General features: G+C 41.4%; 1 long non-coding RNA gene across 1 annotated transcript; it reads left to right on the plus strand.

Annotated features, from left to right (window-relative positions):
- Positions 1–374: 374 nt before the first annotated feature.
- On the plus strand, positions 375–18,575 carry LOC117079463. The gene is made up of 3 exons (XR_004435455.1): positions 375–384; positions 915–916; positions 18,438–18,575. It is a non-coding gene; the product is annotated as an uncharacterized LOC117079463 (long non-coding RNA).
- Positions 18,576–18,830: the final 255 nt, after the last annotated feature.

Here is an 18,830-nt window from a genome sequence, read left to right on the forward strand (position 1 = left end):
GGTCTTACATTTAAGTCTTTAATCCATCTTGAATTAACTTTTGTATAAGGTGTAAGGAAGGGATTCAGTTTCAGCTTTCTACATATGACTAGCTAGTTTTCCCAGCACCATTTATTAAATAGGGAATCCTTTCCCCATTTCTTGTTTTCATCAGGTTTGTCAAAGATTAGATGGTTGTAGATGTATGGTGTTATTTCTGAGGCCTCTGTTCTGTTCCATCGGTCTATATCTCTGTTTCGGTATCAGTACCATGCTGTTTTGGTTACTGTAGCCTCGTAGTATAGTTTGAGGTCAGGTAGCATGATGCCTCCAGCTTTGTTCTTTTTACTCAGGATTTACTTGGCAATGCAGGCTCTTTTTTTGTTCCACATGAACTTTAAAGTAGTTTTTTCCAATTGTGTGAAGAAAGTCATTGGTAGCTTCATGGGGATGGCACTGAATCTATAAATCACCTTAGGCAGTATGGCCATTTTCATGATATTGATTCTTCCTATCCATGAGCGTGGAATGTTCTTCCATTTGTTTTTGTCCTCTTTTATTTCATTGAGCAGTGGTTTGTAGTTCTCCTTGAAGAGGTCCTTCACATCCCTCATAAATTGGATTCCTAGGTATTTTATTCTATTTGAAGCAATTGTGAATGGGAGTTTATTCATCATTTGGCTCTCTCTTTGTCTGTTATTGGTATATAGGAATGCTTGTGATTTTTGCACGTTGATTTGGTATCCTGAGACTTTGCTGAAGTTGCTTATCAGCTTTAGGAGATTTTGGGCTGAGACGATGGGGTTTTCTAAATATGCAATCATGTCATCAGCAAACAGGGACAATTTGACTTCCTCTTTTCCTAATTGAATACCCTTTCTTTCTTTCTCCTGCCTGATTGCCCTGGCCAGAACTTCCAACACTATGTTGAATAGGAGTGGTAAAAGAGGGCAACCCTGTCTTGTGCCAGTTTTCAAGGGGAATGCTTCCAGTTTGTGCCCATTCAGTATGATATCGGCTGTGGGTTTGTCATAAGTAGCTCTTATTATTTTGAGATATGCTCCATCAATACCTACTTTATTGAGAGTTTTTAGCATGAAGGGCTGTTGAATTTTGTTGAAGGCCTTTTCTGCATCTATTGAGATAACTATGTGGTTTTTGTCAACAGTTCTGTGATGGATTACGTTTATTGATTTGCGTATGTTGAACCAGCCTTGCATTCCGGGAATGAAGCCAACTTGATCGTGGTGGATAAGCTTTTTGGTGTGCTGCTGGACTTGGTTTGCCAGTATTTTATTGAGGATGTTCACATCGCTGCTCATTAGGGACTAAAATTCTCTTTTTTTGTTGTGTCTCTGCCAGGCTTTAGTATCAGGACGATGCTGTCCTCATAAAATGAGTTAGGGAGGATTCCCTCTTGTTCTATTGACTGGAATAATTTCAGAAGGAATGGTACCACCTCCTCTTCACACCTCTGGTAGAATTCGGCTGTGAATCCATCTGGTCCTAGACTTTTTTTGGTTGGTGAGCTATTAATTACTGCCTCAATTTCAGAGCCTGTTATTGGTCTATTTGGAGATTCAATTTCTTCCTGGTTTAGTCTTGGGAGGGTGCATGTGTCCAGGAATTTATCCATTTCTTCTAGATTTTCTAGTTTATTTGTGCAGAGGTGTTCATAGTATTCTCTGATGGTAGTTTGTATTTCTGTGGGGTAGGTGGTGATAGTCCCTTTATCATTTTTTATTGCATCTATTTGATTCTTCTCTCTTTTCTTCTTTATTAGTCTTACTAGCAGTCTATCAATTGTGTTGATCTTTACAAAAAACCAGCTCCTGGATTCACTGATTTTTTGAAGAAGCTCTTGCTTCTCTAGTTCTTTTCATTGTGATGTTAAGGTATCGATTTTAGATCTTTCCTGCTTTCTTTTGTGGGCATTTAATGCTATAAATTTCCCTCTATGCACCATTTTAAATGTGTCCCAGAGATTCTGGTACGTTGTGTCTTTGTTCTCATTGGTTTCAAAGAACATCTTTCTTTCTGCCTTCATTTCATTATTTACCCAGTAGTCATTCAGGAGCAGGTTGTTCAGTTTCCATGTAGTTGTGCAGTTTTGAGTGAGTTTCTTAATCCTGAGTTCTAATTTGATTGCACTGTGGTCTGAGAGACAGTTTGTTGTGATTTCTGTTATTTTACATTTGCTGAGGAGTGCTTTACTTCCAACTATGTGGTAAATTTTGGAATAAGTGCGATGTGGTGCTGAGAAGAATGCATATTCTGTTGATTTGGGGTGGAGAGTTCTGTAGACGTTTATTAGGTCTGCTTGGTACAGGGCTGAGTTCAAGTCCTGGATATCCTTGTTAACCTTCTGTCTCGTTGATCTATCTAATACTGACAGTGGGGTGTTAAAGTCTCCCATTAATATTGTGTGGGAGTCTAAGTCTCTTTGTAGGTCTCTAAGGACTTGCTTTATGAATCTGGGTGCTCCTGTATTGGGTGCACATTTATTTAGCACAGTTAGCTCCTCTTGTTGAATTGATCCCTTTACCATTATGTAATGGCCTTGTCTCTTTTGATCTTTGTTGGTTTAAAGTATGTTTTATCAGAGATCAGGATTGCAACCCCTGCTTTTTTTTTTTTTTTTTTTTTGCTTTCCATTTGCTTGGTAGATCTTCCTCAGTCCCTTTATTTTGAGCCTATGTGTGTCTCTGCATATGAGATGGGTCTCCTGAATACAGCACACTGATGGGTCTTGACTCTTTATCCAATTTGCCAGTCTGTGTCTTTTAATTGGGGCATTTAGCCCATTTACATTTAAGGTTAATATTGTTATGTGTGAGATTCATCCTGTCATTATGATGTTAGCTGGTTATTTTGCCCATTAGTTGATGCAGTTTTGTTCCTAGCATCAATAGTCTTTACAATTTGGCATGCTTTTGCAGTGGCTGGTACTGGTTGTTCCTCTCCATGTTTAGTGCTTCCTTCAGGAGCTCTTGTAGGGCGGGCCTGGTGGTGACAAAATCTCTCAGCATTTGCTTCTCTGTAAAGGATTTTATTTCTCCTTCACTTATGAAGCTTAGTTTGGCTGGATATGAAACACTGGGTTGAAAATTCTTTTCTTTAAGAATGTTGAATATTGGCCCCCACTCTCTTTCTGGCTTTTAGAGTTTCTGCCGAGAGATCCACTGTTAGTCTGATGGGCTTCCCTTTGTGGGTAACCTGACCTTTCTCTCTGGCTGCTCTTAACATTTTTTCCTTCACTTCAACCTTGGTGAATCTAACAATTATGTGTCTTAGAGTTGCTCTTCTCGAGGAGTATCTTTGTGGTGTTCTCTGTATTTCCTGAAATTGAATGTTGGCCTGCCTTACTGGGTTGGGGAAGTTCTCCTGGATATATCCTGAAGAGCATTTTCCAACTTGGTTCCATTCTCCTCATCACTTTCAGGTACACCAATCAAATGTAGATTTGGTCTTTTCACATAGTCCCATATTTCTTGGAGGCTTTGTTCATTTCTTTTTACTCTTTTTTCTCTAAACTTCTCTTCTTGCTTCATTTCATTAATTCAATCTTCAATCACAGATACCCTTTCTTCCACTTGATTGAATTTGCTATTGAAGCTTGTACACCATGGTTTTCAACTCCATCAAGTAATTTAAGATCTTCTCTGTAGAAGTGGGAGAAACCACTGCTCTCTTCAGAGCTGTCAGACAGGGAAGATTAAGTCTGCAGAAGTTTCTGCTGCCTTTTGTTCAGCTATGTCCTGCCCCCAGAGGTGGAATGTACAGAGGCAACAGGCCTTGCTGAGCTGTGGTGGGCTCCACCCAGTTTGAGCTTCCCTGGCCACTTTGTTTACCTACTCAAGCCTCACCAATGGCAGACAGCCCTCCCCCAGCCAGGCTGCTGCCTCGAATTTCGATCTCAGACTGCTGCACTAGCAGTGAGCAAGGCTCCGTGGGCGTGGGACCTGCCAAGCCAGGCGCGGGATATAATCTTCTGGTGTGCTGTTTGCTAAGACCATTTGAAAAGCACAGTATTTGGGTGGGAGTGTCCCAATTTTCCAGGTACAGTCTGTCACGCCTTACCTTGGCTAGGAAAGGGAAATCCCCCAACCCCATGCACTTCCCGGGTGAGGAAGTACCCCAACCTGTTTCGGCTTGCCCTCTGTGGGCTGCACCCACTGTCCAACCAGTCCCAGTGAGATGAACCAGGTACCTCAGTTGGAAATACAGAAATCACCCATCTTCTGTATCAGTCACGCTGGGAGCTACAGACCGGAGCCGTTCCTATTTGGCCATCCTGGAATGGAAGTTGGGCACTATGCTTTAAGGGGGACACTGCAAAGTGTAGTACTACAAAAGTGGAAGGAAAAGGGGAGGAGAGAAAGGAGGAAAAAAAGGTGCAGAGGAAGGATAAGGAGAACACAGAAAAGGGAAAGGAAAAGAAGGGAAAGGAAGATAACCAGAAGGATGAAGGACTTTTTCATAAAGCCAAATGAGAATGTCTGCAAGAAACTAGATATCATGCCTGGAGCATAGAAAACACAGAGATCATGAGACTTGAAATGCCTTATGGTTAAGGGAACAGACTTTGTTCATTTAGCAATTACAAATGCAATGCTTACTTTGTGCCCAGTGTGCTATGAAGCAGTGGGGGTACAAACATGGTCCCTGCCTTCATGGAAGTGAGAGTACAGCAGAGGAGACAGATAATTTGAAAGGTTACTGCTATACCATGTATTATAATACTGGGACAGTAGAAGTATAGGTAGTTGTCCTGGAGCAGAGCATTTAAGTAATGTTTTGGGGGAAGGGGAAGGTATGGGTTTTCCAGAAATGCTTCCACTTGGCACTCACGAGGACTAGGATACCTTGGAAATTACTTAACCATTTTAAGTCTCAGATGTGCATCTGTCAAATGGGAATAACAGTTCCTGCTGCCTCATATGGGTGTTGTGAAGAATCAATACAGCAACCTGTATAAAGTCTTTTGACCAGTGCCTGCCACAGAACAGAGTCCCATACTGTAAATCTGTTATTTTCATTTGGGAGGGAGAAGAAACAGAGTACTCCAGTTGCCTCTAGAGCCCTCCTTTCCTAAGTGGTCGCCTGTTCCCCAGAACATGGATAATAGGAACATTCATTTCTTCATCCATTTGTTCAGCAAGCACTTGTCCAGCACCTACAGTCCTGGAAAGTTGACAGTGCAGCAGAGGAAACAAAGAAGTGAACATTGTCATTCTGAGAGATATGCAATTATTATGAGAATACATGATTATATCTCATTATTATAAGGCAGAGCGTCAGATTTATGCTCGATAATGTAAGTAGACTTGCCCCAAAATAAAATATAATTCACACTATATTTACTATACAGGTGTGCTTTAGGTTTTCCTGGGGAGCTTTTTAAAATGCAAATACTCAATCCTCAGACCAGAGCAATCGAATTCAAATATTGGACCATGGTATGATTTAAAAGCTACCCCCACTTTCCGAAAATGAAAGGCAATCCAGGTGAGTTCAACACGCATGCAGGGTTATGAACGATTTGTTTAGAATCACTGCCTGCCTTTCAAATGTCAGCGTCCTTCAAAGCTGCCCACATTTTCCTCTTTCCTCCTATTACCTACTGCATGTTCTCAGCCTCCTGCAGCTTCAGAAATCTTTCCTTCAGCTCCAGACACACGTGCCTCACTGCATGATGGTCCATTTAGGGAGAAACAGGCAATTCCCCCCTCTGCCTTTGTCATCTTCCAACCTCTGTCCTCACCCCAGTGAACAGGGCCCACCATCCACCACATACACCCTTTCCACGCCTGGTCCATCAGCCGGGCAAGTCCATGTCCCCCAGAAGCCTCTCCCTCCAGCCAATCTTCTCCATCCCCTCTGCCCCTACCTTTGTTCCCTGAAGCCCTCATCATGGCACCACATTTCCCCCAACTGCCTTCTGACCGGTCTCCCATCAGCCACACTGCCCAAATGCACATCTGAACATGGCTGCCTCACTGGTAAAAGTGCTTTCTTGGCTCCTCGTGGTTTTCAGAGTAAAACCCAGGCTCCTGGGACAACCTGCACAATATGCCATGGCCTGAGCAAGGCCCGGCCTGCAGCCTTATCTTTGCCATTCTCTCACCTGTGCCATGAGCTCTGGCCCAGATCAGCTTCCTCCCACATGCTCCTCTCTATCTGGAATGTCTTTTCCATAGTTGTCACTGGACAGCTACTTTGTACCCTTCAAAACTTCTCCAGAACTCTCTTCCTGACAGACAGGCCCTCTTCACAAGCCAGAGTTGAGGGGGAAGTCTCACTCCACTGTGTCCAGGAGCCCCTGTGCTCACCGCTGCCGTATTCATTTCACTTGGTTCAACTATGACTAGTCCATTGCCTTAGTACATCTGGTCTGCCTCACAAAATACTACAAATTAGGTGGCTCGTAAACAACCAAAATTTCTGTCTCACAGTTCTGGAAGCTGGGAGGTCCAGGATCAAGATACCGGAAGATTCAAACTCTGGTGAGGACCCACTTCCTGGTTCATGGATGGTCCTCTTCCCTCTGTGTCTTCGCCTGGCAGAAGGGATGAGGAATCTCTCTGGGGTCTCCTTTACAAGGACACAAACTCTGTTCCTGAGGGCTCCTTCATGACCCAATCACTACCCAAAAGTCTCACTTCCCAATACCATAACCTTGGGGGTTAGGGTTTCAACAAATACATTTGGGAAAAGAGGGCAGAAATATTCAATCTATAACACCCATAGTAGGTGTTTAGTAAAATTTTAAAGATGCCTGATTGATTTGAACTACAAAGATCTTTAAGAAACAGCTGAAGTTGTTTCTGTTCCTGAACAAAGGCAGACAGCCTTGGAGAGCATTCAGGACTCTAAGCCGCCCCATTTGATAATTCTGGAGTATCCACACAGCATTGTGTGTCCAGGCATAAGATAGGGAAACCAACTAGAACAAAAAAAGAACTGGCCCCAGTCACCGATGCCAATGTGGCACAGTTAACTCTAGCATGAGTCAAGTGTGAATTCATACCCAAACAGTAATTCAGAGGTCTAACACTACAGTCAGACAGACCTGAGTTCAAATCCCAAGTCCATATTTAATAGCTAAAGGGCCTGGTGTAGGTTACTTAATATTTCTAAGCCTCAGTTTTTTGACATATAAAATGGGGGTTAATAAATTAGATGCCTTTATTATAAGACTATCGTGGGGATTTAACGAGATTACTTACCTAGTACCTAGCACATCATAGCCCTGCAAACAACATTATGGGAATGGGACAGCATCAGGCCACCAAGGCAGGAGATTTAGATTTATGAACTTTCTGAAGGAAACAATGCCAGGGTGCCATTTCTAATATGAATAAAAACTGGAAACCAGGAATCAAGGACCGAGCACATGACCACTTCAGCTGATGGGCCACTGTAGAGTCTCCCCTTCTACTAATTCTAACCCCTTTGTTAAAATGACCCCAACACAATCAAGAAAGGGCAGAAAATGCCTTAAGGACACTATACTGCCACAGTTCCTGGTGCATTTGTTTGCAAGAGCTGCCATAACAAAGTACCATAGATAGGATGACTTAACAAACATATATCATCTCACAGTTCTGGAGGCCAGAAGTCCAAGATCAAGGTGTCAACAGGGTTGGTGTCTTTTATGACCTCTCTCCTGGGCTAAAAGACCACCACCTTCTTATTGTATCTTCACATTGTCCTCCCTCTGCATATCCGTGTGTCATAACATCCTCTTTTGGTAAGAACACCAGTCCTATTGGATTAGGGCCACCCCAATGACCTCATTTTAATTTAATGACTTCTTCCCTTCCCCAAATACAGTTGCATTTTGAGGTACTGAGGGTTAGAGCTTTAACACGTAAATTTTGTGAGAACGCAATTCAACCCATAACAGCTGCTTACCAAAATCTCTCCCAAAAGCCATGGATCCTGAATTTCACTCTATTCACACTGATGATTATACCAGGAGGCTGGTGCTAGAGGGATACCATACCCAAGAACTTCTAGCTTTCTTAGGCTCAGAATAATCCCTTTTATCTAAACCCTAAGTATTTCCCCTCATAGATTTATCCTCTGTCTACTGCCAACATCTATCCCAAAGTCCTGCCTGCCTTTCTTCCAAGGTAGAATTTGTTAGACTACAGTTGCTCCGTTCTAAATTATTACTTCCTTTATTATTAAGGAGTTTTCTTATTTTAATATCATTAATATGGGGAGAAGGCCTTACAACCAGAGCAAGCAAAATAGCAGGTCTCCAAACACTGCCCCTGCCAATGTCTCAGTCCTACCTCCCACTTTCTACTTTACCCTGTCTTCTCTGATCGCCCTGGGCCTTGGCTGCTACTCAAATGCACAAGCAAGTTCCCACTACAGAGACTTCGAACTTATGTTTCCCTGTGTATCCAACACTCTTGCCCTAAATTGCCACTGAATTCAGTCTTCACTTCATTTGGTTCTCAGCTTAAATGTCACCTTCCCTGAGAGAAGCCTGACTACTCTATTTAACTAGAAAACCACCCATCTCTCCAACATACTTTTTGAACTTCTATTCTTGATCAGGCTGAGACCAAGGAGCGGAAAATTCACAGAAGCATGAGGCACTACACCAGCCCTGCCCAGAGGATCTTACAGTCAGGTGCAAACATCGTGTTAGAATAGTATAATTATATATATAATACTATAATGAATAAGTCCAGCCGAGCACCTGGTGGCTCACTCCTGTAATCCCAGCACTTTGGGAGCCTGAGGCGGGTGGATCACTTGAGGTCTGGAGTTTGAGACCAGCCTGGTCCACATGGTGAAACCCCATCTGTACTAAAAATACAAAAATTAGCTGGGCGTGGTGGCACACACCTGTAATCCCAGCTACTTGGGAGGCTGAGGTGGGAGAATTACTTGAACCCAGGAGGCAGAGGTTGCAGTGAGCTGAGATCACACCATTGCACTCCAGCCTGGGCGACAAAAATTAAACTCCATCTCAAAAATAAATAAATAAATAAATAAATAAATAAATATCATGACTAAGTCCTAGTAACAGCCAATATTTGTTGAACCATTCATGTTGAACTAGTTGCACAGTCATAAACGTGAGCACACATCTTAGAATAGAAAGGGAAAGAGAAGCAAAAAGGTGGAAAATAATAACCAATTCTCACGCTTATGTTTGTCAGATATCTGACAAACATCCACATCTCCCCAGCCGGCTACATATAGCAAGGAGGAATACTGAGCGCTAAGAATTAGATAGTGATACCTTGACAGACCCCCTTGCAGGACATTTCCTGTCTGGAAATGGGTCCAGGAACAGCCATGTGTTGGGAGCAGTCATTTAACATAGCTAAATAATTAGATTTCTAGCATCCCAGGACCCCGTGTTAGCTTCCTGTCATATGGGTCTCTGACACACCCTGGTAAATTGAGTGTGATTGTTAATTTTATGTGTCAACTTGACTGGGCCACAGGCTGCCCAGACATGTGGACAAATACTATTCTGGGTATGCCTGTGAAGATGTTTTTGGATGAGATTCACATTTGAATCAGTAGACAAGTAAAGCAGATTGCTCTTCCCAGTGTGTGGGGGCCTCACCAATCGATTGAAGACCTGAATAGAGCAAAAAGGCTGAGTAAGAAAGAACATGTCCTGTCTGACTGCTTGAGCTGGGATATCGGTCTTCTCCTGCCCTTGCACATCATTGACTCTCCTGGGTCTCTAGCTTGCTGATTCTTTGCAGATTGTGGAGCTTCTCAGCCACGCATGAGCCAGTTATTATGAGTGGATGAATGAATGAATGAATGAATGAATGAGTACTGTTGGTTCTGTTCTCTGGAGAAAGCTGATACAGCAAGCGTGGAATCTGATCTGACTTCTGTAGCTTCTGTGACCTATTCCCCATAGGAATAAGGGTGGCTGATGAGGGTGATTCTGTGAAGCCACATAGGGAGCTACAAGGACTGCCAATGACAACAGCAACCTCTGCTGTGGGCACAGTAAATCCCAGCCAGCCACTTCATGAGATGACTACAGCCCACTCGGTGCAGGAACTGTTCCATAGTACTTCATACCTGTAATAGCTTGGAGAAGGGGCCCCTAACCACATTTCACTGTGGAAGAAATAAGTCAGGTACTTATCCAAGGTCTCGCAGACCTATTCCTTGGACAAACTAACACTGAATATCGTAAGTCAAAGTGCTTAACGAATTCCCATAGTCCAGCAAGGAGCTTGACCTGGTGGTCTGTTGGGCGGATTAACTGACATGCACTGACGTGTGCAATCAGTGACTCAAAAGGAAATGAGGTGATAATGTTTAAAAATTGAGAAGTTTCACAAGAAATTTGTATTTCCAGCTTATCATGGAAAATGGGAAAATCTGGCAAATGCTCTCACAGTCTTCGTATAACAGTTGGCTGCAAACGAGTAACGGCTGACCTTCTGGGCACAGTTTTTGGACCTTCAGTTTGCCATGGGCTCTTATTTCTGTCTCATCTATTACTGTCTGGCCCTGCAGGCTTTTTGTTTGTGTGTGTGTGTTTGTTTGTTTGTGTGTGTGTTTGCTTTGAGACAGGCTGTCACTGTTGTCCATGCCGGAGTACGTTGGTGCGATCTCAGCTCACTGCAACTGCCTCCCAGGTTTAAGTGATTCTCCTGCCTCAGCCTCCCAAGTAGCTGGGATTACAGGTGTGTATCACCATGCACAACTAATTTTTCTATCTTTAGTAGACACAGGGTTTCATCATGTTGCCAGGCTGGTCTCAAACTCCTGGCCTCAAGTGATCTGCTCATCTTGACCTCCCAAAGTGCTGGGATTACAGGTGTGAGCCACCATGTGTGGACACCCTGCAGGTTTTTGAATTGACTACTCTTTTTCTTGCCTTCTCCCTCTTCATTTTAGCAATACTAACGCATTTCTCTCATGATCTCTGAGAGTTTTTATGCTTTTTCTTGCTGTTCTCTTTGCCTGATGGAGGAAGAATAAATTAACTCTTGCTGAAGGGGACTCAAATCACATTTTCAAGTGTGGAAGGATTTGGCTGGACAAAGCCATAGGACAAATGACACATCATCCTCTGGATAGTTTTAGCCTATTAATTCAAAAGAAAACAAAGGGGGGTGGTGCTTACTGTTATTGTTAAAACGGGAACATTTCTGCTTTTTATGTGTTGTTTCCCTCCAGGTGGAAGGAGCACCATCACAGTAACACACCTGGGGTCTCCCAACTTTCACTTAACTCTTTCAGGGAAGAGTGCATTTGGGTGAGTTAAGAAGGAAGACTTGCAAATTCACAGCCCAGCCCCTTTGTCTCCCCTTTTCTGCTATGGGCTAATTTGCCTACAGAAAGCATATGTTTTGTTTTGTCTCTGTCACATGGTAAAAGGAACTTACCTCAGGAAAATAAAAAAAAAAACAAACTGCAGGTTCCCAGTCCTCACTGTGTCTAGGAGGGCAAGGCTGTGTGGTAGATTATTTGCTAAAGTGGCTACAATTACTCCTTGCCCTGTATGCAGCCCTGTTAAATGGTCCACACACCTTCTTGGGGCAGAGAACTGGGGGCAGAGGTGCAGGGGGCGAGGGAGAGATCATGAGGTTTCTGGATATTACCTTTCAATTCTAACCTTATTTCTGTTTAGAGTGATTAGACTCTTCATTCTGAAGAGGACAATCTGTGGTCTTTACCCATCCAACATTTAAGCTCTCCACAGATGAAGAAGCAGCCACCTTCCACTCTGGAATCTGAAATGCCAAAAATTTGCTTTTCCTTCCTTCCCTGGAGCAAGATGGCCCTCCCCACTCCAGAATCTGAAACAAAAGTCTTCCCTGCCCAGCAGTGTTCTGCCAGCAGGTCCAAATAATTTCCAAACGCCTATTCATCATCAAACCATTACACTCCACATTGCTTCTGAACAAGAATCGTATTTTACAGTGAAAAAAACAGAGACATTTAAGTCCATGGGATTCACTAATCTTGTCATATACCCTACTTCCTGAGCTATCCTGACCTTCTTGGACTACCTTAAAAGACTGAGTTGCAGTTATGCGTATAAAATGTAGTATATGACTATGAGCCAGATAGTAATATATCAGCTGTTTCTTCTACAGTCAGAGTACATTGCATTCCATTACCACAACTCTGGACGTCAATGGTTTAGGAAATTTAGTGTCCAAGGAAGAATATTCCCCTTAGGACACATAACACTATTTTATGGGAAGCTGAGCTGCCACCTCCCTATGCAGGTTCCTTCACTGGAGGAGCAGGGGGAAATGAGAGTTAAGGTGTTGGTTAGGGTGATTAATTCTGTCAAGCTAAGCAAGGCGGCACTAATTACCCCACAATGGGAAATGGGAGATCAGAGGCAGTAGGAAATGTGTAGCAGAGAAGTCATAAATGCATAAACACCAAGCACGACCTTATAAAGAGTGACAGTAAATAGTTCTCAGCATCTACTGATACTTTTTGCTCGTTTTCTTGCATGTACAGAAATATATTGACTAATTTTCTTCTTTCTTCTCTGTCCTGCTAGTTTTATGAGGTGGATGAGTGATAGTTAACTTCAGCATTTACTTCCATGGAAGGCAGAATATTGAGATGGGATTGTGACTGGACTGGAATAAGAATAAAGAACCTTCAGACACCCTAGACTTGAAGTTGAATTCAGCAAGTTAAATGGCATTGTGTTGGCTTTTCCATGGGAGGAGATAAGAATGTTGTCAAGTTTATGAGGCATGTTTGCATTATATTAGGTGATATGTTTGTTGACTGGTTTATTTTGTTGTTTTCTCTTGTTGACAGTGAAAATGTAGAGAAAACAAAGTGGATGTCGTGATGTTGAGCAGTCAAATTGGTGTGCATTTGTCGTAATTTTCTGCTGTCCAGCATGTAAAGCCTCCTTTGTATAGAAAATCTGCCCTGGTAAGGCAGACCCCCTCTCCTGTTAGAATCTTAATATACCATCTGTGTGCTTTCCCACCATTCTTACAGCTAGGTACTTGACCTCAACATTACCTACCAGGTTTAACCACACCAAACTTTGAATTAGAAGATAGTGGAGCGAAAGAAAAAAAAAGGGCAGGGCCTCTCTGAATCTCTGCTTGTGATGGGAGGCAGCAGCAGTAGCAGCAGGCACCCTGGGTAGCCAAAGGCTCTAGGAGCAATGTCCAGTGTCAGTGAACAGTGCTAGTGACAACCATGTATCCATAAGCAGCAGCCCGGTGATGCTTCACAGCTCAGTCTCATGTAACTTGTCTATAGTCACTGAGCTGAAATCTCAGGCTTTCCTGACTACTCCAAGAGTTACCCAGTTATCATGTCCTGAATTCCTTTTTGGTTTCAATCAGTCAGACTTGCTTTCTATTGGTTGAAATTTAGAACTCTGACTAATACATATCATGTATTTAATGAAGATTAATTGAACTTTTATCACGTGCCAGGCACTAGGGGCTATCAGATGCCACAGATACGATAGTGAACAAACAAAGATGTGGTTGCTGCCTACATGGAACTTATAGGCTAGAGATGGAGATATTAATAGAATAATTATGAAAATACATTTGATATGAATTCTGTTGTTTTTTCCACATTAACAGTTCCTTGAAGTTCATGACATTACTTTCTCTTGGCATTAAAGCAAGAGTATTTAGATCAGATGGAAAGAGGCAAAATGTTGTTCATGACTAGGGGAGAGGTGAATTAGACATAACTAGTATTTTTAAAAATACTTTTCTGCATTTTACAGTTTCTCTATAATTGGCATGCGTGTCTTCTTAAAACATCATTTCCATTAGACAGATTGGACTTTACTCTCCAGCTAGAATCTTTGAAACCTGCAAAGATTTTTAGTTAATGCTATCAAAAACTGCTTTTCACTAGCCTGCCTCATTATAATAGCAATTGCAAACTGTAGTTGGTCTATGTGAGATTATACTAAATTTATTAACATAATATGTCTTAATATGATTTAGAAGATATGCTTTATTTTCTTGTTAGCACTGTTATAAAACAAGTAAAGCAGGCCAGAATATATTAAGAACAATTTTATTGAATATTGGAATAAATGACCATGGAGAAAAATTACTCTTAAAAGATTTGCAATTAAATTAGACAATTTTAGAACTGACTTATTAAATGTCTAAGCTCTGTCACCTGCTTAGTTATGTAAACTTGTATTACTTTACCTCCATGGTGGGAGAACAGTCATATCAACAGAAATCAATGACATTTTTCTCTCTTCTCTCTCCCCACAGCTCATTCTTCATGCTGTGCTTGTTTATTTGAGTCATCTAATGATCCCTTATGTTCAGACTTCTGCATCCTACCAAGCCTGCCTGTAGTGGTGCCATTTAAAAGTATACAAACTTCACTGTGGTTTTGGACAATTAGTTCAAAACTAAGTTTGAGAGCAAAGTGGGAAATTCCACTGGCCATATATTATGAGTTCATATGGTTTCCTTGAGACAACTAACCTCTTTGTTGGGAAATTAGATTCCTTTCCACTTTGCTGCTAAAATTCTATTTCTATAGCCTTCTTTCCTTCCTATCTTATTTCTGTTTCATTTATTTATTGTGAGTTACTCAGTTAAAAAAGCTCACTCTGTGGTTACCAGTAATATTTTTCTCTCTCTTTTTTTTTCTTTTTCTTTTTTTTTTTTTTGAGATGGAGTCTCACTCTGTTGCCTAGGCTGGAGGGCAGTGGTGCAGCCTCCGCTCACTGAAACCTCCGCCTCCCAGGTTCAAGCGATTCTCATGCCTCAGCCTCCTGAGTAGCTGGAATTACAAGCACACACCACCAAGCCCAGCTAATTTTTGTATTATGATTAGAGACGGGGTTTCGTCATATTGGCTAGGCTGTTCTCGAACTCCTGGACCTCAAGTGATCTGCCTGCCTCGGCTTCCCAAAGTGCAGGAATGACAGGCATGAGTCACCACATCTGGCCTCTCAGTATCAATTGGAAGTATTTAGCCATAGAAATCTGGGTGATGAATGGTTGCTTGCTGCATGATTCAGTCGCACCATCTCTCCTAGCTTTGAAAATTATCTATTATTATGCTCTATTACCTGTAATCTAAACAGATCTGTGATTTAGGGAAAGCCATTTTTTACTGACTTTAGGCTCACTGCCTGCACACACAATAACTTTTTGTTTAAATGCTGCATTATAGTGTGGTATTTTTGAACCAATTTAAGAAACAATTATTTGATTGAATTCAAATTTACATTAAAATTCAATCACATGTGACGACACTAGTGAAAATAACTGTTGGGACAATTGCCTGGATCTAGGCATGGTTGAGTCAGACAGTGACAGCTACAGTGCTAGGGCACAGAAATTTATACCTTTCCCTCCATAGCTGGCAAGTTTCAGCTGACATCAAATGTCAGGTGTATTCTTATTCCAGAAACATTTAAATGAGAAAAAAATACATCTTAGAATTGGGCAAATCTGGTGTTTTGATTTTACAACTTAACTCTTTGAGTTCTGAGCATCTCTTGTGCTCACATTAGACATCTCCACAGTAGGATACTGGCTCTCGGATGATTCCGTCACTTCCCTGTTACCTCAGTGCATGTTTCTGGATCTACCAAGGCAGTTCGATTCCTGCACTTGTCAAAAACATTGAGAATTTATTTTGCTGTGTTAGGCCTAATTCTTGCTCTTTTAAAACAAATACTTTGTTGAAAATCTAGGACACAAAGAGACTTATAGACCACTGAAAGTGGTCTATAACATAACAATGCCCCGCTTCTCTAATAGAAACAATATGATACAACAACCAGAATTCCACACTAGTGTCAGCAATCTGCTTGTGAGATGTATTTCTTCGTATTTCCAAGCAGGTCTACCACCTCTCTCCCTTATTTCATTAGGTATAAATAGGATTTGGTTGAACTGGGTTTCTGTTTTAAAGGTATTAAGTGTTCTGGCTTTACTTCTAACTACTTCCTACCCCCATCCCCCAACGACCCCTGCCAGTTCAAGATTCAAGGTAAATATAATTAGTAGTGATAATAGCTAATCATAACTCTATTACCTTATTTGAGGCAAATTTAATAACTATCCTCCTCCCACTCATCATTTACTAGCTACATTAAAGACCAAGATGGAACAATGTATGGACAAAGATTTCTCATAGGAATGCACAAGTATTGAATGTACAAGTATTGCAATATTTTAAAGTTTATTTTCTGAGAAAGATGAAGGTTGATACAATTAGAACTTGCTTGAAACAACAGTTATAGTTTGAAACCAATAGTCAACAGTCACAATTTCTTATTTCTATCTTTTTCCCAAATGAGAGAAAAACAAACGATTACATGGTGATTGTAATTCAGCTTCAAGCCTTTAAAAGGAGACTCAATACAAAACCTACTGGCATTTTTTAAGGAATTAGAAACATGGAAAGCATGATTCTTCCTCTGGAGGGTTTGACATTCTTTCTGCAAAACAGATTGGAAAAAAAGACAATAATTGCCTCTAAATCCACCCATTGTAAGTATGCATCTCCGACTGGGCCTTCTAATTTGCTCTTCAGATGACTTTGCATACTGTCTGTGGTGAAGATCTTGGGTTTGCTGGTGGGTGGAGGGGGCAGACAGGCCTGAGTTCAAATTCCTGGGTCATGACTGACTTGTGTGACTTTGGGGAAACTAACCTCTCCATGCTTCGGTTTCCTCATACTAAAACAACGGGTATACTGAAGCTTATCCATTCAGTTTTGTGAGGATTATGTCAGAAAATACACTTAAGGTACTTAGCATGATACTTGGCACATACTAACAGCTTGATAAATTACACCACCCACGATTACTTTTATATGCTAATGATTATTAGCGATAGTTATAGTGAAAACTAGTAATCGTGATTAGGGGATACATAACTAACACACTCCAAAACTTAGTGGCTTAAAGTAACAGCTATTTCTTCAGCTCATGCTCCTGTGTGTTGACCATTTGGACTGGTCTCAGCTGGATGGTGCTTACGTGGCTTTTGGCTAGGCTGACTTTTAAATCCTTGTTTAGCTGGGTGACCAGCAGGGGCTGGCTGATATATGGTGGCCTCATCTGGGATGGTCAGGAGGATTGGGGCCTCTGTCTTCGAATAGAAAGACCAGGCTTTTTCACCCTTTTGAAGTCTCTGCTCACATCATGTTTGTCCCTGTCTCTTTGTCAAAGCAAGTTACAAGGACAATGCAGACTCAGGGATGAGGAAAAAATTATCTCTTCGGAGGAGGTATCCCCAAATCAACTGCAAGAGTGTAGATACAGCCAGAGGTCAAAAAATTAAAGCCATTTTTCTCATCTACCACAAAGATCTCCTTTCAATCCTTCAGTTGACCTCTCTGTACTGCTTGTCTTGATACCCTTTATGTTTTTCCCCTTCCTCCCTCCCTCTCTTCCTCAAATTCCCACTCTTCCTCAAATATTTATTAAATAAAATATTTCATGTACAGGAGATACAGCAATAAATAAGATTTGATTTCAATTGTCATAAAAGTCATGTAAAAAATCTCACTGTCTAGAACGAGTCCATATTTAGAAGATTTTTTTTCTCTCCTTTTAGCAGCTCCCCTACACTCTGTGTTAAATGCTAAAGCTAGCTAACATTTTCATAAATAACAATGAGAGCTAATGCTTTCCTCTAACTGTTTAAAATGATAGTGTTTCTAAGGAAGGGTTTCCAGCTGTTTTGTCTGATTTAATCAAGAACTCTTAACCTGATTATCTCAAGATTTTGCTCCAACCATTTGCAAGTCTCTTTATAAAGCAGAGATGACTGAGACATTTGGCTCAGGGCATGATCAGGAGTGTCTACCTTGCACAGCATCCTAGTTGGCACCGAAAAGGTTGGGTAATGACCTTCTGGATTAGAGGCTGTTAAAAAGTAAGCTGGCTGGGTGTGGTGGCTCATGCCTGTAATCCTAGTACTTTGGGAGGCCAAGGCGGGTGGATCACCTGAGGTCAGGAGTTCGAAACCAGCCTGACCAACATGATGAAACCCCGTGTCTACTAAAAATACAAAATTAGCTGGGCACGGTGGCACATGCCTGTAATTCCAGCTAATTGGGAGACTGAGGCAGGACCATTGCCTGAACCTGGGAGACGGAGGTTGCAGTGAGCCGAGATCATGCCATTGCACTCCAGCCTGGGCAACAAGAGCAAAACTCCGTCCAAAAACAAAAAAAAGGGTTAACTGAGGCATAATAAAATTTTAAAGAGTTTATTTGCACAAATAGCGATGCATGAATAGGACAGCTCCGGAACCACTTCTGAGGGAACGCCACGGGAAGGTTTCTATAGGATGGACATAGAAGTAAAGCAAATAAAATATTTGATTTATTTTAATTATACAGTCTCCGTACTTGGTTTATTCTGTTAGAAAGTCCCTAGTTACATAAATGTGTCGGTAACTTCTGATTGGTTGAGCTTAAGTTCTGTTTTACTTGAATTTCAGCATTTACAAGAAATAGCTCAAGTTAAGTTTTACTTATGTTTGCAAATCAAGCAAGGCTTAGTTCACTTACGAGACCTACCTGGTTTTATCTGCTCAGGGGTTCTTTAGACCTGGTCTGCATCTTAATTTACTTTAGCAAGACTTACCTTTTTCATATGTTTTCGTAAGTGTTTCCAATTCCTTTGGGGGGAAAGCAGAATTCAAACTCAGGTTTTCTATGTCTAACGGGTGTTTTTTTATGCCTCATAACAACTGGAAAGCCTTAAGTTACGATTAATCAATGGCAAAATGAAATGGAATGAAATGAAACAAAAAGGGCATATTATTGGTATATACTGTGAGAAAAAAACTAAGCAATGAGAGCATCAAATTGCATCATTATGACTTTTTTGG

Source organism: Trachypithecus francoisi, unplaced genomic scaffold (assembly GCF_009764315.1).
Source record: "Trachypithecus francoisi isolate TF-2019V2 unplaced genomic scaffold, Tfra_2.0 Lachesis_group7, whole genome shotgun sequence".
In the NCBI taxonomy this organism is placed as follows: Eukaryota; Metazoa; Chordata; class Mammalia; order Primates; family Cercopithecidae; genus Trachypithecus; species Trachypithecus francoisi.